Source organism: Salvelinus sp. IW2-2015, linkage group LG36 (genome assembly GCF_002910315.2).
Source record: "Salvelinus sp. IW2-2015 linkage group LG36, ASM291031v2, whole genome shotgun sequence".
Taxonomy (NCBI): Eukaryota; Metazoa; Chordata; class Actinopteri; order Salmoniformes; family Salmonidae; genus Salvelinus; species Salvelinus sp. IW2-2015.
This window is the reverse complement of record NC_036875.1, coordinates 7,610,624-7,632,717: the sequence shown is the minus strand read 5'-3', so window position 1 is coordinate 7,632,717 and position 22,094 is coordinate 7,610,624. Positions and strand designations below refer to the sequence as shown.

Sequence of the window (22,094 nt, the reverse complement as noted above, 5' to 3'; positions counted from 1 at the left end):
CATTAAGAAAATCACTGTAAAAACTGTTAAATTCCTGTGGATTGATGAGGAATTGAAAAATTGTATGGTTGAGAGGGATGAGGCAAAATGAATGGTAAATAAGTCTGGCTGCACAACAGATTGGCAAACATATTGCAAATTGAGAAATCATGTGACTAAACTGAATAAAAAGAAGAAACTACACTATAAAACAAAGATAAATGACAAAGAATTATAGTAAATAACTTTGGAGCACCTTAAATGACATTTTGGGAAAAAAAGGCAAACTCAGCTCCATCGTTCATTGAATCAGATTGCTCATTCATCACAAAACCAACTGATATTGCCAAATACTTTAGCAAAATTAGCGAACTTGGGCCTGCCATGCCAGCAACAAAAGCTGACACTACACATCCAATTATATCTGACCAAGACAAGCATTGTAATTTTGCATTCCGTAAAGTGAGTATGGAAGAGGTGAGAAAATMATTGGTGTCAATCAACAATGAGAAGCCACCGGGGTCTGACAACTTGGATGGAAAACTACTGAGGATAATAGRGGACGATATTGCCACTCCTATTTGCCATATTTTCAATTTAAGCCGACTAGAATGTGTGTGCCCCCAGGCTTGGAGGGAAGCAAAAGTCATTCCGCTTACCAAGAATAGTAAAGCCCCCTTTGCTGGCTCAAATAGCCGACCAATCAGCCTGTTACCAAGCCTTTGTAAACTTTTGGGAAAAATTGTGTTTGACCAGATARAATGCTATTTTACAGTAAACAAGTTGACAACAAACTTTCAGCATGCTTATAGGGAAGGACAATCAACAAGCACAGCATTTACACAAATGAATGATGTGTCTCCCGACCTCTTCTGTCTCAGCCTCCAGTATTTATGCTGCAYTTGTTTAGGTGTTGGGGGGCTAGGGTCAGTCTGTTATATCTGGAGTATTTCTCCTGTCTTACCGGGTCATGTGTGAATTTAAGTATGCTTTCTCTAATTATCTCTCTCTTCTTTCTCTCTCTCGGAGGACCTGAGCCCTAGGACCATGCCTTAGGCCTGTCCTGATGACTCCTTGCTGTCCCCAGTCCACTGCCGTCTGCTGCTCCAGTTTCAACTGTTCTGCCTGCGGCTATGGAACCCTGACCTCTTCACCGGACGTCCTGCCTGTGTTTTCAACTCTCTAGAGACAGCAGGAGCGGTCGGTAGAGATACTCTGAATGATCGGCTATGAAAAGCCAACTAACATTTACTCCTGAGGTGCTGACCTGTTGACCCGCAACAACACTGTGATTATTATTATTTGACCTGCTGGTCATCTATGAACATTTGAACATCTTGGCCATGTTCTGTTATAATCTCCACCCGGCACAGCCAGAAGAGAACTGGCCACCCTCATAGCCTGGTTCCTCTAGGTTTCTTCCTAGGTTCTGGCCTTTCTAGGGAGTTTTTCCTAGCCACGTGCTTCTTACACCTGCATTGCTTTGCTGGTTTGGGGTTTTAGGCTGGGTTTCTGTACAGCCCTTAGTGACATCAGCTGATGTAAGAAGGGCTTTATAAATACATTTGATTTGATAAAAAGATTGTGGGGGCTGTTTTGTTAGACTTCAGTGTGGCTTTTTACATTATTGATCATAGTCTGRTGCTGGAAAAAGATATGTGTTATGGCTTTACACCCCCRMSRWWWKRMMMGYAAYYYMTWKCRMMRRWAKKYYAKKYYYGGTATTCTTTAATGGAAGCCTTTCCAACATAATCCAGGTAGAATCAGGAATTCCCCAGGGAAGCTGTCTAGGCCCACTACTATTTTCAATCTTTTCTAATGACATGCTACTGGCTTTAAGTAAAGCCAGAGTTTCTATGTATGCGGATGACTCAACRCTATACATGTCAGCTACTACAGTGACTGAAATGACTGCAACACTTAACAAAGAGTTGCAGTTAGTTTCAGAGTGGGTGGCAAGGAATAKGTTAGTCCTAAATATTCATAATACTGAAAGCATTGTATTTGGGACAAATCGTTCACTAAACCTCAACTAAATCTTGTAATAAATGTGGAAATTTAGCAAGTTGAGGTGACTAAACTGCTTGAAGTAACCCTGGATTGTAAACTGTATATCAATAATAAAGCACTGCTCTACCTTCTTAATAGCACTATCAACAAGGCAGGTCCTACAGGCCCTGGTTTTGTCGCACCTGGACTACTGTTCAGTKGTGTGGTTTAGTGTCACACAAAAWATMACTTAGGAAAGTTGCAATTGGCTCAGAACAGGGCAGCACGGCTGGCCCTTGGATGTGCACAGAGAGCTAATATTAATACTATGCATGTCAATCTCTCCTGGCTCAAAGTGGAGGAGAGATTGACTTCTTCACTACTTGTTTTTATGAGAGGAATTGACACGTTGAATGCACCGAGCTGTCTGTTTGAACTGCTGTCGCACAGCTCAGACACCCCTGCATACCCCCCAAGACATGCCACAAGAGGTCTCTTCAGTCTCCAAGTCCAGAACAGACTATGGGAGGTGCACAGTACTACATAGAGCCATGACTACATTTTACATTTACATTTAAGTCATTTAGCAGACGCTCTTATCCAGAGCGACTTACATGGAACTCTGATGCAAGCAGTAAACTTTGATTTTAAAAAACGGTTACAAATACACCTTACGGAACAGCTGGGACTGTGAAGCAACACAAACATAGGCACAGACACATGCATACACACACGATAACATGCGCACTAAACACACACGTACACATAGATTTTGTACTGTAGATATGTGGTGGTGGTGGAGTAGGGGCCTGAGTGCACACAGTGTGTTGTGAAATCTGTGAATGTATTATGTTTTTTTTTTATTGTAGAAACTGCCTTAAATTTTGCTGGACCCCAAGAAGAGTAGCTGCTGCCTTGGCAGGAACTAATGGGGATCCACAATACGTAGAAATACAAATCAAGCACCTATTTAAAATGTGACAAATTGTGGCTGAAAKTCTAAGAAATTTGTCATCAAGATGATCTGTACCTGGTGACATATCGTCACAAAGAGACCGCAGCATCGTTTCAACTTCTTCTTTCTACTTGGTGAAATTGAAAACGTGCGATGCCTCTCACGCATGATAGAAGATGTCATAATGAGAAGAGGCCTGAGACAGTAGTTTGATGGAGACTGGGTCTGATATCCACTGGGATGATGTTGCCAGATGTGTTTCTCATCACACTGACACCCTGTCTATGGAGTGTTATAGCATGGCCCTTGCACCACCATCTCCAGTTGTCTTATGAATTCATCCTAATAGTGCTACTGCTATGCAGCAGTAATAGCCTCCAGTAGCCTCCATGCTCAGTATGATAGCTTGTGCCAAGCGATAAGTATTGSCAGTTTTAACAGCAGGAAGTGGACATTTGCTTCAAGCTGAAATCCAATCTTAATATTATACCTCTCCTCTTGTGTTATGCATGTTTTGCATGACTTGAAATACTTCCCCTTAGAATTGAGAAGTCGAAGCTCTGAATATCTGTTACAATTACTCTTTTTTTGGCAGTTAATGTAGCAAAACCAATTTTAAGAGCCATGAGTAGCAATGATCTTCACTATTATGAAACATGTATGGCTCACCTACCATGGTGAAGTGTACATTTCTCCCGTGTGTGTTTTTATTGTTCATTGTCAATTTCTGAGGTTAGTAAATCATTCAGGCAAAGTTTGAACGTGAATGTTTTCCTGCTACGCCTATAGACTTGAAAAACAATACACCAATTTTGCAATYATAGCAGTAAGATGTGAATATCTATTGGATTGCTTATTGAGTCTAAGATGGAAYTACATTTTCCATATKCTCATGCATACTKATCCAGAGAAAATGTCATTACACTGTCCTTCCATTGGTGAAAACMGACATTTTGAACATGAAACGTGTTAGTCATGCTTCCGGGCAAAGTATTCATCAAGTCAAATATAAATTAAAGTATTCCTTCACAAAGCTCAAATACACCTCTTCGTCTCACTGTAATCTTTCACATMTATCACACCCAACCCACTCCTACCACACACAAATTCAAAATATCTTACCCCTCTCCCCTTCCCATCCTTCACTCAAACATATCAAAGCTGTTAAGAGGCTTTGTTACTCTGAGAGGCCTATCCTCACATCTCTCTAACACTTTCTCCCATAGCCATTCCAGCCAACTGTTGACAATCTTATCAACAAATCATTGCTAAATGTCACCTATCAGTGTCAGAGTAGACAGCCATCGGAGTGTGAGTCTGAGTGACCAGTMACGATGCAATATCTTTTTCTGTGAAAATTCTCTCGGGCGACTCAAACAGGAGAGCCCAAATTAAGACTGAAGGCTGGGTGACTGGTACAAGCGGCTAAGCAGACTCCATTTCCATGGGCAATTGAGCTCTGGTTAAGGCGAGTGGAGCGTCTCCACTGTATTTATCAATAGGCTRGAGGGTCAGCATAATGTATGATTTTTATGCAAATTAACTCACTGATTACCCATACAGAACCGCTCAGCCATTCTCTCTTTACATAATGACAACCAAAAGCTCTGTCAATGGATATAGATTGAGTTTTAATGGTGTTGTAGTTATGCAATAATTCCCTGTCCAYCTTTCCATTTAGGTCACAGTTGAACTATCACAAAGAAAACAATATTAGATATATGATGTGCAAAGACATTTTATAATGGTAAATACATCAGGCTTTCTTTCATCACCAGAAATATCAGATTATGAATGTAATGATAACACATTCTCTGATATGGATTTTTTCTTAGGTGTACCGGCTTTCTTTCCTGGCATCTTACGTGATATACAACCTGCATACAAGGTATGTCGCGATGTGAGTAGACTAATAAACAGAAAGCAATTATTCCATAATGGCCGTTTCTATACGGGAGACTGTATAATGATGTTGGGTTTTGAACCAGGGAGGTACGGGAGCTGAACCCTCCAGAAGTGTCAGACTCTGTCCTGCAATTTGCTTCCTGGGGTGTCCGGGATCAACAGCTGGTGAGTAGTGTACTTGATCACGTTGAGTTGATATCCATTACTCATTTTGGTAGTAGATTTATGACTTTTWAAAATATTTTTACCAATGACCTGCCACTGGCATTAAACAAAGCATGTGTGTCCATTTATGCTGATGATTCAACCATTTATGCACCAGCAACCACAGCTAATGAAGTCACTGAAACCCTTAAAGAGTTGCAGTCTGTTTTGGAATGGGTAGCCAGTAACAAACTCCACAAAGCAAGTCCTGTAGGCTCTAGTTTTATCTTATCTTGATTTCTGTCTCGTCATAGCTCATGTGCTGCAAAGAAAGACCTGGTTAAGTTGCAGCTGGCCCYGAACAGAGCCACCGCATGGCTTGCACTCAGAGGGCTAATGTTAATACTATGCATGCTAGTCTCTTTTGGCTAAGAGTTGAGGAAAGACTGACTGCGTCACTTGTTTTTTAAGGAACAATGTGTTTTGAAATGCCTAGTTATTTGCATAGTCAAATTACACACAGCACAGACATACAGGTCCAGCAAAAATTCAAGGAAACGTACAGTATTATACAGAGCCATGAGTGCATTGAACTCCCTTCCATCTTATATAGCGCAAGTGAACAGAGAACCTGGTTTCAAAAAACAAATAAAGCAACATCTCACGGCACTATTCCTCYCCCCATGTGACCTACTTGTTGTGTGTATGTACTGACATGTATGTGTAACTGATAGATGAACACACTACATGTTAATGTTTTTAAACGTATGTAAATTGTAAWGTCTTTTGTCTGTAATGTATTTTTTCATGGTGTCGGACCCCAGTAGCTGTCMCAATTGGCATCGGCTAATTGGGATCCTATTAAATAGTTAAAGCCCAGTGCTGTCAAAAATGTGATTTCCTGTGTTTATATATAGACATTGTTAATGTAGTAAGCTAAACTAAATGTAGTAGACTATTGTAGCTGGAAATGGCAGATTTTTTATGGAATATCTACACAGGCGTACAGAGGCCCATTATCAGCAACCATCACTCATGTGATCCAATGGCACATTGTTAGCTAATCCAAGTCTATCATTTTATAAGGATAATTGATCATTAGAAAACCCTTTTGCAATTATGTTAGCACAGCTGAAAACTGTTGTCCTAATTAAAGAAGCAATAAAAAAACTGGCCTTTAGACTAGTTGAGTATCTGGAGCATCAGCATTTGTGGGTTCAATTACAGGCTTAAAATGGCCAGAAACAAAGACCTTTCTTCTGAAACTCTATTCTTCTATTCAGTCTATTCTTGTTCTGAGAAATTAAGGCTATTCCATGCGAGACATTGCCAAGAAACTGAAGATCTCGTGCAACACTGTGTACTACTCCCTTCACAGAACAGCACAAACTGTCTCTAAACAGAATAGAAAGAGAGTTGGGAGGTCCCGGTGCCCAACTGAGCAAGAGGACAAGTACATTATTGTCTAGTTTGAGAAACAGACACCCTCTCAAGTCCTCAACTGGCAGCTTCATTAAATAGTATCCTCAAAACACCAGTCTCAACGTGAAGAGGCGACTCAGGGATGCTGGCCTTCTAGGCAGAGTTCCTCTGTCCAGTGTCTGTGTTTTTCCCATCTTAATCTTTTATTTTTATTGGCCAGTCTGAGATATGGCTTTTTCTTTGCAACTCTGCCTAGAAGTTCAGCATCCCGGAGTCGCCTCTTCACTGTTGACGTTGAGACTGGTGTTTTGCGGGTACTATTTAATGAAGCTGCTAGTTTCTCAAACTAGACACTCTAATGTACTTGTCRTCTTGCTCAGTTTTGCACCACATAGAACCCTTACATTTTTTTAACCCTTTTCATTTTGTCCCTGTAGGGCAGTGGTTCCCAACCAGGGGTACTTGGAGACTCATGAGACCATAGGCTTACWGGTAAAATGCCCATGAGGTGGCACTTCAGGGGTACTCTGGGCAGAGCAGAATTCAGGTTGGTGGTACAGTAACTGAAAAAGGTTGGGAAACACTGCTGTAGGGGAACTACTTTAAGTTCTACCTAGAACCCTGTCATGAAGTAGCCTTTGGATACAGAGTTCTGTCATTTGTCCCTGTAGGGGAACCCTTTTGAGTTCCATTTAGAGCCCTCTCATGAAGAACCCTCTGGTTCTAGTTAGAATCAATGACAGGTTCTACAGTTATACTTWTAGGATACTTCAGATGTGCTTATGGCACACGCTGTTAAAAATSACCTGTAATTTGACAATAAATTACCGGCTGCATGGCAGTAGAAATACAGTATTTTTACAGTTGTATTAAGGCGTTATTGTTGTAAAATGTTTTTTTTTTACCAATGTGCAGGAGGGGAACYTTTGCATATTTGGGGGCATTGTCTAAAATGTGCCAACCAATTTTATTCAGGAAAGTCAGTTAAGAACAAATTCTTATTTACAATGACGGCCATAGCCCGGTCAAAGCCAGACGACGCTGGGCCAAATGTGCACCGTCCTATGGGACTCCCAATCACAGCCGGATGTGATGCAGCCTGGCTTCGAACCAGGTACTGCAGTGATGCAGTGAACCAGTAGTGGAAGTGTTGTATCAGTTTAAGTGTTGAAGGTTGAGCTCCTCATTCGTCCACTCCCAGTTCTACAATCTTTGTAAGAGCTTGTGAAAATCAAGAGCTGCACTGGTTAATGTCTATTTTCCAGTAACAATGGCAGTTGGCTACTGGGAAGTTCATGTTTGATTTTCAATAACTTAGTGTCAGCTTTCTGCAAGTAGTTATAAAATTCACAGTAACTTACTGTGGCTGATCACTGTCACGCTCACTGACCTGATGGTGTGGAAGGAAGGTCAGTTTGCTGCCAACCAAGAGGTTGAGGCCAAGTGAGGCTGYGTCCCAAGTGTGCTCACAACAAAGAAAGCTTACAGCATTAGTTGACACCTACTAAGCAATCTTGTAATCAGATAAGTAATCAGGTAAGTTCAGTGAAGATACAGTGAGCTACTGGCAACTAATTCACAGCAACTTCCAACCAACTAACTTCCATTAAGTTATTGTGAAATGCACAGTAACCTCTTGAAGCCTGGTTCCAGAGTTGCTTTCCCCAACGGAAGGCACTGTTTGTGTTGTGAGAGAAAAATATAGTTTGGTCATAGCRGCTGGGCTGGCCTTGGGGAATGGTGTGTCTGTGCTAAATCCTGCCCACTTGAACAATCTTCATTGTGCTTCACTCTGGGAGCCAGTGGAGTCTCTAGCTGCTACTACTGCCACCAGATTCAAACACAGCAGACACAGCCGACACACACTGACAAGTGACAAAGCCACAAATGAATGACCAACATTCTCCTGTTCAGGTCAGTGTTGACATTGTTACCTTTATAATCAAGTTAGCCTGCTAACCTTCATTAGGCTCTAATCTAAGGATGTARGTAACTGGGCAGGGGCGCAGCCATGGGTGGACCTGGGAGGGCATAGGCCCTCCCACTGGGGAGCCAGGCCCAGCCAATCATCCCCCCCTCCTCAGATGAGGTGAAGAGGCTGGATGTGGAGGTCCTGGTTACACGTGGTCTGCGGTTGTGAGGCCGGTTGGATGTACTGCCAAATTCGATGTTGGAGGGAGCTTACAAATTAACATTAAATTCTCTTGCAACAGCTCTGTTGCATATTCCTGCAGTCAGCATGCCAACTGCTCGCTCCCTCAAAATTTGAGACATCTATGGCATTGTGGCGTGACCAAACTGCACATTGTAGTGGCCATTCATTGTCCCCAGCACAAGGTTCACCTGCGTAATGATCATGCTGTTTAATCAGCTTCTTTGTATGCCACACTTGTCAGGTGGATGGATTATATTGGCAAATGAGAAATGTTCACTAATAAGGATGAGAAATCATCTTTTTGTGCGTATAGAAAATGTGTGGGATCTTTTTATTTCAGCTCATTAAAAATATTTTTGTTCAGTATAGCTACATATGTCGGATCTTAATTTGACACTTTTCGTCGCAGGAGGGAAATAATCCTGTAGCTGGAGGATTTTAACATCTGAATAAATATTTGGAATCGCCTCCAGGTGGCAGCTGGAAGTGGTGTTTGTATACAATGTACAGTCGTGGCCAAAAGTTTTGAGAATGACACAAATATTAATTTTCAAAGTCTGCTGCCTCAGTTTGTATGATGGCAATTTGCATATACTCCAGAATGTTATGAAGAGTGATCAGATGAATTGCAATGTCCCTCTTTGCCATACACATTAACTGAATCCCCCAAAAACATTTCCACTGCATTTCAGCCCTGCCACAAAAGGGCCAGCTGACATCATGTCAGTGATTCTCTCGTTAACACGGGTGTGAGTGTTGACGAGGACAAGGCTGGAGATCACTCTGTCATGCTGATTGAGTTCGAATAACAGACTGGAAGCTTCAAAAGGAGGGTGGTGCTTGGAATCATTGTTCTTCCTCTGTCAACCATGGTTAMCTGCAAGGAAACACGTGCCGTSATCATTGCTTTGCACAAAAAGGGCTTCACAGGCAAGGATATTGCTGCCAGTAAGATTGCACCTAAATCAACCATTTATCGGATCATCAAGAACTTCAAGGAGAGCGGTTCAATTGTTGTGAAGAAGGCTTCAGGGCGCCCAAGAAAGTCCAGCAAGCGCCAGGACCGTCTCCTAAAGTTGATTCAGCTTCGGGATCGGGGCACCACCAGTACAGAGCTTGCTCAGGAATGACAGCAGGCAGCTGCGAGTGCATCTGGCACGGCCCATAGTGAGGCGAAGACTTTTGGAGGATGGCCTGGTGTCAAGAAGGGCAGCAAAGAAGCCACTTCTCTCCAGGAAAACATCAGGGCAAATTTATATTCTGCAAAAGGTACAGGGATTGGACTGCTGGGACTGGGGTAAAGTCATTTTCTCTGATGAATCCCCTTTCCGATTGTTTGGGCCATCCGGAAAAAAGCTTGTCCGGAGAAGACAAGGTGAGCGCTACCATCAGTCCTGTGTCATGCCAACAGTAAAGCATCCTGAGACCATTCATGTGTGGGGTTCTTCTCAGCCAATGGAGTGGGCTCACTCACAATTTTGCCTAAGAACACAGCCATGAATAAAGAATGGTACCAACACATCCTCCGAGAGCAACTTCTCCCAAACCATCCAGGAACAGTTTGGTGACGAACAATGCCTTTTCCAGCATGATGGCGCACCTTGCCATGAAGTAAAAGTGATAACAAAGTGGCTCGGGGAACAAAATATCGATATTTGGGTCCATGGCCAGGAAACTCCCCAGACCGTAATCCCATTGAGAACTTGTGCGTCAATCCTGCAAGAGGCGGGTGGACAAACAAAACCCCACAAATTCTGACAAACTCCAAGCATTGATTACGCAAGAATCAGTCAGGATGTGCCCAGAAGTTAATTGACAGCATGCCAGGGCGGATTGCAGAGGTCTTGAAAAAGAAGGGTCAACACTGCAAATATTGACTCTTTGCATCAACTTCATGTAATTATCAATAAAAGCCTTTGACTCTTATGAAATGCTTGTAATTATACTTCAGTGTTCCATAGTAACATCTGACAAAAATATCTAAAGACACTGAGGCAGCAGACAAAGTAATATGTGTCATTTTCAAAACTTTTGGCACGACTGTACACTGTATCTACATTGTACCTTATATGTAGGCTAAATGCAGGCTACAGCGTGTCGTGTGATTTCTTATGTAGATTATAATAAACAACATATTTGTAGTGGGTAGATGTTTTCCTTAGCGGAACTCTTTTTTTTTCTTCAATCAATTGTTTTATATGTGAAAGGCAAGCAATATAGGCAGAATAATTTAGTGGTGTCCTCAGTGGTCCAGTGGTTACAGCCACTGACCCTGGCACACTACAGTATGCCATGGTCAGCATGGGTTCAAATCTGGCCACTGTCATAGTTTTTGTACCATACAGGGATATACGGTATTACCAAATGTGCACACAAGGGGCGCTTTTAAAAAAATGTATAAATGCACAAAACAATTTAGGCAACAGGTATCTTGATACAGTAGGTCTTTGCTGATCTTTGCTGATCTTGACATCTAGCCACTTAGCTAGCAAGTTAGCAAGCCAAATGCATAGCTGGAGCCCAAATATGTCTTAGATTTCTTAAAGTTCTACTTATAGTTATAAGCAGTGGCGTAGCCACCCCCCCCCCCCCCCAGCCCTTACCTTATTTTTTTTAAATAATATAAGCTGTATAAACGGTATATCACCCAAGTCTAACACTGTCCTTGGACTCATGGATGAACGTCTATTTTTTTATGCATTAATTCCTCGTGGTTACAGTGTTAAAACAGAAAAAAATAAGGTTCACAGTTTAGGCATTAATTCCCAGTGSTTAAAGGAAAATTCCACCAAAAAACTATATTTTAGTACTTGTTTCAGTAGTCCATTGTTGACACAGTCCCAAAATGCATCATATGGGGTTGAGTTCTGTATTTTCAAAGTTACATATCTTAACTTGATTGCTGACAAGCAGAACATTTTGGGATATGTCAACAACGGACTAATGAAACAAATACCAAAAGATAGTTTTCGAAATGTGTAACTAAATCAAGTCATCAGGGATGAGTTATTTGTACCACAAGGGCATGGGCCAGAATTTAACCCGAAACAGCACGGTAAGCCTATATGTGGATGGCTATTTTTCAGGGATTCACAAGGCTCATTTGAATTTCCTGATGAAGTAGCAAAATTCTCCAACAAAAGAGTGGTCAAGTGAAGGTCCAACATCTGTACATAATCTAAAATTCATGAACCTCACAAGATGCCCTAATGCTTTGTTTCAACTATTTGCTAGCTAGCTAAAACATAGATTTACACATTGTTAACATGACAGTATATAGCTATGGTTTGTTGATGAAACCTAGCCAGCTAGCTAGGTGGTTGGCCGAATTTTTGCCTCATGATCACCTCAGACAATGCATCCAGCTATAAAATTCAGTACAGTAACTTCACATGACCATGCATTTCTCAGGGATCTGGTTGAGTATGATTTTYCGGGAACCTGAAGCTGTACATATTGTGGTTTTACAACACTTAAAGAGAAATAAGAAATGCTATGATTTTTTTTTGGGGGGGGGGTCCGGTAGTGATGGGTGGGTCGCGAACGAGCCGGCTCTTGTAGGCGAACATTGGGAGCCGGCTCGCACATCAGAAGAGCCGAATCTAAATATAAATGTTTTTAAAAATTACGATATGAATAATCAAAAGATTTAAATGAATAGAATTAACTAATTCAAAGAAAGAAAAAATATGAGTATTGGCTTAAATGCTCAAGCGCAAACACAKATTTGTTCTGTCTGCTCAGACTAACAGCCTCACCTGTTGTTCCTTTCAATCAAACACGCAGTGTCAACCAATGAACAAAGATGCATGAGGGAGGGCCGAGCCAACTCACCCAGTCACACACTTAGRAGCCGAGGAGAGAGAGGYAGGGYCAGCTGTGAAAACAGCTGGAAKATGAGTTGGAAGCACAATAGCATTTGGATGCATTTTAATAATGTAGACAATGTTAGAGCACATTGTAGAATTTGCCAAAACAACATATAAAGCCTGGTCTATTCACAACCTACACCGGCATATGCGAACTGTGCACCCAACTGTGAAGCTAGCTGTAGCGGAGCTTCGAGAAACTAGCGGGCTTGCTAGTGATAGTGGTGGAGCCAGCACCACTATCCACATGTGGAGATGTATCCACTCAGTCAAGTAGGCCTACTCTGCGACCCACGACAACGCAATCTTCTATGGACCAGTTTATGCCAAAGTCTGTCTGTAGCAAAACAAGGTCAAATTGATATTGCATTGGCTAAAATGATTGCCACTGATTTCCAGCCATTTTCGATCGTGGAGGACAGAGGTTTTAGAAATTATAGCAATAGTTTAAATCCAATGTACACAATTCCAAGCAGGAAAACTCTATCAAAATCACTTATTCCACAACTGTACGAGAGCACAGTCTTCAGTGCGGGAAWGAGTCCAAAAAGCTACTGGAGTTTGCCTTACCACTGACTGCTGGATATCATGGGTAACCACTTCTTACATGTCAGTTATATGTCACTTCATTGAAGCTTTTTCGATGTCTAGCTGTCTTCTGGACTGCTTTGAGTTCAGCGACAGACACACCTCAGAACTTAGCAGAGGAACTGTTGAGTGGCCAGAGAATGGCAAGTAAAATGGAAAATTGTTAATGWTGTGTTAGCGACAATGCAGCTAGCATAACCAAAGCCATACATTTTAAAATGGACCCATCATCCATAACTTGCCCACACAATCAACCRGATTYTAAGAGATGATCTGAATTTGATGAAGCCCACTGTGGACAAAGTGAAAGCAGCTGTGAAATACTTCCACAGYAGCACAGTAGGTGCTGAAAAACTAAAGAAATACACAACGCCAGATGGGGATGCCTGAGCAGAGGCCTAAACAAGACTGCACTACAAGGTGGAATTCAACATTGTATATGTTGAAGCGGTTTCTTAAGTCAAAGGATGCCATCATCTRTACCCTGGCCATTGTCAATGCGCCTGTTGATGCTCTGACCCAAGAGGAACGGGAGGTGGTGTATAGAGTCCTGGAACCCTTTGAGCAGGTCACTGGAGATCAGTGGAGAGAGGTACAGTAAGTAGTTATTACTACATCATTATTTAATCCAGTATTATATATGTATATGAGCAGTAGATGCGAATGTAGTATCAGTAGACAAAACAGGAACCTGAACTAATAAGTTACTGTTCTCTCTTTTCAGCTATGTGACAGCCTCAAAAATTATACTCATGTGTAAGGGTCTGCAGCGACTCACAGCCAGCCGCCAGAGAAAAGCAAACGTAACCAGAGGACATGTGACAGAGTTGATGGACACCCTATGTTCATCAATGGACAGAAAGTTCCACAGAATGGAATATAATCACGTGCTATCAGAAACCGCTGCACTTGACCCCAGGTTTAAGAAGTTAGCCTTCAATGATGCCAGCGATTGATGAGGCTCTTCAAAGAATAACCTCAGCAGAAGGGAGGGACAGCCCCAGCAGTGAGCTGGCTCAGGCACCAGGGCAACAGYAAGAAGAGTGATCAGATGGAGCAGAAGCACCAGCAGTAGTGCCACAAACGTCTGCTGTTTGGATGCTGTTTGAAGAGAGAGCAACTGGGGATGCAGCACGAATGAATCCCTCAGCAGATGCCATAATGGAGGTCCGATCCTATTTGGAGGATCTGCAGATCCTCTGAGCTGGTGGAAGAACAAGGCCTCTGTCTACCCACAGCTTACTAAAGTCATGACAAGGAAACTCTGCATAGTGGCCACATCCGTTCACTCTGAGAGGGTCTTCTCGAAAACGGGACAAATAATTACTGAGAGAAGAAACCTCATCAGCCCCTCGAAAGTGAGCCAGCTTGCATTTCTGAATGCAAAATCTCTCATAAAAGCAAAATATGGTCAGCATTCCTGTGGCGTGATGGTTATAACATGGCGGCAATAAAGAAGAGCGAAAAGAGGGACCAGTTTAATGTTTTAAGTGGGATGCTGCAGTTTTCACATTATTTATTTTTCTTTGATATGGCGCAATATTCTATTATGATTTTCAGATTGTATTCGTTTTGAATTGTTACATTTATATGCACTTTGTTTATATACTTCGTCACATSCATTTTGAATCAAGCATCAAGGACCGGCAGTGAACCCGGAGGSTTGCTGGTATAAAATCCTAGATGCAACTGCCTGCTGTTGTGCCCTTGAGCAAGGCACTTAACCTCTTAGATGGTAGYTCCACTGTCATAGATGGACAAGATTAATATGAGATGAAAGGTGAGTTCCTAACGAGTTCAGGAAGCCAAGCTAGAGCTCTGTGAAACGTTCACAGCGATGGGGGCAGATGTTTTGATCAAGAGACACCTTTAGAAAAGATGCACATTTTAGACATACAAATGTAATTTAGTTTTAAGGAAGGTGAAGTCTTTTTATAATTTGATTATGCTAAATTTAGAACGCACAAGTCATTTCAAGCCTTATTCATACCGTTTTGTTGAATAGGAAATACACCATATAATGTTTCATATTTGTACTGTGTACTTGAGCTGGTGTCCTCAAGTGACTACACCTCAGCAATTGATGACTATTTGTACAAGAAAGGTGAGATTTAAACCTTTGAGTATGCAGCATTACTAGTTCTTGTTTATGGCCCTCATGATGAATAATTAATTTTGGGGATTACATTTTTGATTACTTACATTTTTTRCCTCGGAAACAACAGCTCTCCGAGCGTGGGACACTCTTTTCATCCGTTTTTGGGCAGTGCTATGTCACAGTGGGCAGTGGGTTTCAAAGTGCAAGGACTGTCCAATGCGCGTCCACTTTCAAATGAGAACCCTCCGCCTGGGACCTCTTTCATAACTACTTCACCGACATCATTATGGTGTGTTTATACTTTAGTTTAGAATTACACTTTCATATTAGTACATAATTTGTCATATTAGTAAATTTGGCTATTTCAGCCGTACCTGTTGCTGACAGATGTATCCAATCAAGCACACACCCATGCAATCTCCATAGACAAATATTGACAGTAAATGGCCTTACTGAAGAGCTCAGTGACATTCAATGTGGCACCGTCACAGGATGCCACCATTCCAATAAGTCAGTTTGTAAAATGTCTGCCCTGCTACAGCTGACCCGGTCAACTGTAAGTGCCGTTATTGTGAAGTGGAAACATCTAGGAGCAACAACGGCACAGCCGCAAAGTTGTAGGCCACAAAYCCTACAAAACCTACAACAGAACGGGACCATCGAGTGCTGAAGTGCATACCGTGTAGAAATCGTCTGTCCTCGGTTGCATCATTCACTACCGAGTTCCAAACTGCTTCTGGAAACAATGTCAGCACAAGAACTGTTCGTTGGGAGCTTCATAAAATGGGTTTCCATGGCCGAGCAGCCGAACAACAAGCCTGAGATCACCATGCGCAATGCCAAGCGTCYGCTGGAGTGGWGTAAAGCTCACCGCCATTGGACTCTGGAGCACTGGAAACGCGTTTTCTGGAGTGGTGAATCGAATCACGCTTCACCATCTGGCAGTCCGACGGAAGAATCTGGGTTGGTGAATGCAGGAGAACGCTACCTGCCCAATGCGCCAACTGTAATGTTTGGTGGAGGAGGAATAATGATCTTGGGCTCTTTTTCTGGTTCGGGCTAGCCAACTTAGTTCCAGTGAAGGGAAATCTTAATGCTACAGCATACAATGACGTTCTAATCGATTCTGTGCTTCCAACTTTGTGGAGAAGGCCCTTCCCTGTTTCAGCATGACAACCCCTTCGAACACCTTTGGGATGAATTGGAACACCGWCTGCAAGCCAGGCCTAATCGCCCGACCTCACTAATGATTGAGGCTGAATGGAAGTGAATGGAAGTCCCCGCAGTAATGTTCCAACATCTAGTGGAAAGCCTTCCTAGAAGAAGGCTTTCTGGGGAACCAACTTCAGCAGAGGGGGACCAACTTCATATTAATGCCCATGATTTTGGAATGAGATTATCGATGAGCCGGTGTCCACATACCTTTGGTCATATAGTGTATGTGTGTGAGTTGTACTTACACACACACACACACACACGCGTACACCTACACCACCAATGTTGCTGTCCCAGATATAGAGACATTAAACACTGGACACTTCCTGTTTCTTTCATACCATTTTTCACACTGTGTATTCATATGCTGTATTCTTCACATAGCACAGTCAAATATCTACTACTGTACATTGCATTTTGTTCACCGCCTATAGGGGAGTGTGGGGTAYGTTGAGCATTCTTTACGTTCAGTATCACTCCGTCAAGGGAAATATAGTATTCTTTCTACCAAAGTTATCAACATATACTTCAGGATGTTATGTATCCCTGGAAATAATCAGAACATATGTAATCATTACTGTTTTGAAAACACAGCTTGTCCCAAAAAAGTATCGGGTAAGTTGGGCCTCCTACAAGATAATGCCATTATCTTTATTTCCCAAATAAAATGAAACAATCACTTTTGCCTTTTAATCATTTTAACCATCTTTTAACACAGGCTTAACACCTAACAAACACTTTTTACTTTTTTTATACCTTTAACATAGGCTCTGTTACATCTTATCCCAGCGATTCCACCTTAAATCTACACCCACTGTGACATATAGGAGCCCCCCCCACCCACTGAAAGGGTGTGAAAAGTGTGTGTGTGTGTACCGGGCGCGCCTAGTGAGTCAAATTTCAGTTGGACCTGAATTTAGAGGTTTTGATTGGCCAATGCATGTTGACGTTAGTTTGTCCCATCATCTCTTTCAGACTCCATATTCCTGAACAACATTTGATACCTCAGCTGAGAACTCCATTCCCTAAATGGTCACCAGATGGCGCTGCGATCGGTTCGCTAGTTCTTGCAAAAAGGGGGTTTAATTTGTTAGTGTTATCCAAAAGGCACTTTTGGAAATGACCTCCAAGAAATTCCAAATTTGACAACGGTGACACTCGAATCACCGAGAATTATTAATTATGAACACTTCCTTCCGTTTGAATATTCAAGAACGTTGTTGATTTAGTTAAACTATTTTCTTAGCTTTCCTTCATTGTTTGCTGTAAAGATAGTAAACTAATTACATATACTAACAGGCTAATATTTAATATTTGTTGAACAAGAAACATAATTAGGATTACAGATCAAAGTCTAATTCAAAGTGAGAAATGCAGCATGTCCTCATAGGAGCATGTCCACTCCTGTATCTTAGCATCAGTAGCTAGCTAACAATATATCCCGACAACATTATTGCTCAATATAGTTTTGTTCTCAGCCAGATACAATTTCAGTAATGCTATCTGCTTCGTTAGTTGATGTTGTAACATTAGCCAGGTTCGCAGCAAGACCGTTCTCAGGGCAGGCCTGGTTGTAGCTAGATATGTTTGAGTCACGTAGGGGACAATTGTAGCATTTTAACTAACCCTAAACCTATTCCTAACCTTAACCTAATTCTCCTAACCTGCTACTTAAGTTCTAACCTGTGCTATAAAAATCTACTTCTGCTAGTCAAAACCAGCAAACCTGCCCTGAGAACAGTCTTAGTTTTCCATTCATGCGAAACAGACCCGGGTTAATGTCTCATCCGAGCAACCAAGTTATAGCACAAACTGGCTAGCTAACTTGCTTTACGTTGACAACAAGTTGACAACACCCTCAACATATTTCTTTTGTTCAATTACCTCAGCCACATTCACAACCAAATTCAAGGCAGATTAACTATCAGGCATGACCTCAGATCGGCTACAAACATTCATTTTGTTGCATCAAAATCGACATCTCCACCATAGCTAGCTAGCTTGTTAGCTAATCAAACCAATGCTCAAATTACATACAATAGCATAATGCTAGTTATAGCCATGTATGTTCTTACCTTGATCGTCTGTATTAGTTACTCTGCCCATTACCTAAAATATTGAGTCTCACCCCAAATAATACGTGTCAATGCAATGTCTTTCTGCACTAAGATGGCTGACTGATGTTGCAGCATATTAGCCTGACTGATCCTGACTTTCTGACAATTGTGTAAGTCATAAACAACTTGGCTATTGAAATGCAAGCAGCAGGTGATGAGACCAGTTACAGAAAGCATTACAATACCAAAACATTTTAAAAAACATAAGTGAAATGTTAAGCCAACCTTACCAACATGAATGTAATACAGTCATCAGTACTATTCATATGAACCTACTGGACCTCCTTAGTACAAGAACATGAAACAAAGATGACTTACTCTATTTTAAATGATGTAACGGTGAATGAATCTCAAATTGTTAAATGTGGTAGCTGCAAGCTGTCTGTGTTTGCATCCCTCTCAGTCCAATCAACAGAGACGGCTACACTAGAGGGAGAGGTTATAAGAGAAAAAGGGTGGGGGGAAATAGGTGGAGGTTGAGATCTCCTGGAGAATTACTCTCCTATAGCTCATCAACCAGCTAGTTATTAGAACCGGATGCACTAGATTAGGGTTGGAGAAAATCCACAAGACAGTGACTCTCCAGGACTCTCAGATCATGCTGTATCTTGCGTCGAGTCTGTTGATTCCATTTCGATCTGGTCATCCTCATCGTGATATTTGTCTTCCGTGTCACACTTTTTCCACAGACCCAGCTAACACACCTAATTAAACTAATTGCATTCTGAGGACCAGTCGCCCATCTCTGTGATAAGACTGTCACCATGATCACCTAAAAAAAACTAATAGTGTAACAATTACTTTGTTTGTGATCGTTTCCCAATGTAAATCAAGGTTCAAAATAATTTTTGTGCTTTCGGTCCATTTGCAGGACAGAATTCATTTATAATTATTAAATGTTTTTTGGGGATCCTGGATGCTGATTGGACGAGCAGTGTTCCAAGCCGTACTGTATTGACCGTCACGCTATGCATGCTAACAGTTCCATCTGAATTATCAGTATGCCTTCATAATAATATTCATGTTGCTGTCTAAATCATATGTTGTATTTATCTCAACTCGCACATTATTTCCCCTTGTTTCTAGCCTAGCATTTGGTTTGGTAGTGGGGGTTAATATACACCTCGCTGTCTGCCTGTCTGACCTCATCTRTGTACCATACATAAAGATTGAACAGTGCCTAGACGAGATTAACTTTCTCTAAGCCATGCAAAAATCACACATCGTCATTATCATGGATATATCCAAGCACAGTGCCGTCAGAAAATATTCATWCCCCTTGACTTATTCCCCAGCACAAGGTGCACCTGCGTAATGATCATGCTGTTTAAATCACCTTCTTGATATGCCTCACCTGTTAGGTGGATGGATTGTCTTGGCAAAAGAGAAATATTCGCTAACAGGGATGTAAACAAATTTGTGCTCAAAATCTGAGAGAAAGAAGTATCTTGGTGCGTATGGAACATTTGTGGGATATTTTATTTCAGTTCATGAAACATGGTACTAACGCTTTATATGTTTACATTTTGTATGTATGTGTCCTGGAGGACATGCAGTGTGCACCCAATGGTGCGTTTGGCTGCACGTATCACCCTCTGAAACACCTTGTGGTCCGCTGCGGTGGAGTTGCATACCAGGCCGTGATGCCGCTCGACAGTATGCTRTTGATGGTGCTCCTGTAGAACACTGAGGGCCCTCAGGGACAGGGCAGATTTATTTATCATCCTGATGTTTAAGAGTRGCAGTAGTGCCTTCTTCACCAGTGTCCGTGTGGTTTGACTATTTCAGCTTCTCTGAGATGTGTACGCCGAAGAATTTGAAGTTATTGACTGGCTCTACAGAGGCCCTGCTGAGGAAGCACCCTTGTGGGGCTCCTGTGTTGAGAATCAGTGTCGGAAGTAATGTTACCTACCTTCACCACCTGGGAGCATCCCGTCAGGAAGTCCAGGACCCAGTTGCAAATGGAGGAGTTCAGAACCAGGGCCGTGAACTTTACAATGTGCTTATAGGGCACTATGGTACTGATGGCAGAGCTGTAGTCCAAACATCATCCTCACGTATGCATTCCTTTTGTCTAGGTTGGTAAGGGCAATGCAATGGAGATTGCGTCGTCCGTGGATATGTCAGGGAGGTAGGTGAACTGCAGAGGGTTAAGTGTGTTGGGGAGGGAGGAGGTGATATGGTCTTTGACTAGACTCTCTAAGCACTTCATGATGACGGAAGTGAGTGCTACTGGTCGGTATTCATTCAGTACAGATACTTTCCCTTTCTTGGGCACAGGGATGATAGTGGACATCTTGAAGCAGGCAGGTACAGCGGCCTGAGTTAGAGATGTAAAATGTCAGAACACAACAGCCAGCTGGTCTGCACAAGCTCTGAGGGAATGACTATTGATGCCATCTGGGCCGGTAGCCTTGCGAGGGTTTAGGTTTGAATTACTAACATACATCCTCAGTGGAGACTGCGAATGTAGTCCACGTTGACTTATCAGAATCTGGTGACTGAATCGGCGTATTCATTTATCTCCAGAGGCGACCCGGAATATATTCCGAATATATTCAGTTTCTGACTTATCAGATTTATGTCATTGAACTTTACTTTTCACACTGTAAATCAAATGTTATTTGTCACATGCACCAAATAAAACATGTGTAGACCTTACAGTGAAACGCATACTTACAAGTCCCTAGCCCACAATGCAGTTAAGAAGAATACCTAGAAAAATAAGAAATAAAAGTAACAAATAATTAAAGAGCAGCAGTAAAATAACAGAATCTGGTGACTGAATCGGCGTATTCATTTATCTCCAGAGGCGACCCGGAATATATTCCAGTCCACGATCAAAACAGTCTTGAGCATGAAGTCTTATTGGTCGGTTCAACGTTGTACAAACCTCACCACCAGAACTTCCTTCTTGAGTCTTTGTAGGTTATTTTATTTAACCTTTATATAACTAGACAAGTCAGGAAGAAAAAAATATTTTTTACAATGACAGCCTACCCCGATCAAACCCTAACGACTCTGGGCCAATTGTGCGCCGCCCTATGGGACTCCCAATAACGGCCAGTTGTGATACAGCCTTGGATCGAACCAGGGTCTGTAGTGACACCTCTAGCACTGAGATGCAGTGCCTTAGACCGCTGCACCACTTGGGAGAAGCAAGATGGAGTCATGGTCGGATTTGTCAAAAGCAGGACGGGAGAAGACCTTATATTCATATTGAAAAGGTGTTTGTTTAGCAGTTGTCAAGAGTAGAATTTCCGCGAGTTAGACAGTCTGTGTTAATAATTCGGAAGCACGGTCCTCAAATGACTTTTAAAGACCCCGGCAGCAATGAACGCTGCTTCCGGAAATGTGGTCTCCAGTTTGTTCAYMGTKRAATGAAGAGCTTTGAGAGCATTTTTGGTGTCGGCTTTGGGCAACACCAAAAATGGCGGCTACTGTGTGCCATGTTATCTGATGGGACCAGCTACAATTTAGCGTTTTGTCACAAGCAAGTAAATTGATGATTTTAATTAGTCGATATGCATTTTGAGCTGGAGAAACTGTTTAAATGTAAATGGTTGCTTATGTTTGCAAGTATGGCTCCAATATATTTTATTCTGTGTTTTYCCAACCAAATACGTTGCTTTGACTCTCATTTTCAATCACATCTATG

General features: G+C 42.0%; 1 pseudogene; it reads left to right on the top strand.

The window, feature by feature from the left end:
* The window catches only part of LOC139023741 (inactive dipeptidyl peptidase 10-like), a 182,417-nt pseudogene that overhangs the window by 109,455 nt on the left and 50,868 nt on the right, over positions 1-22,094 (top strand).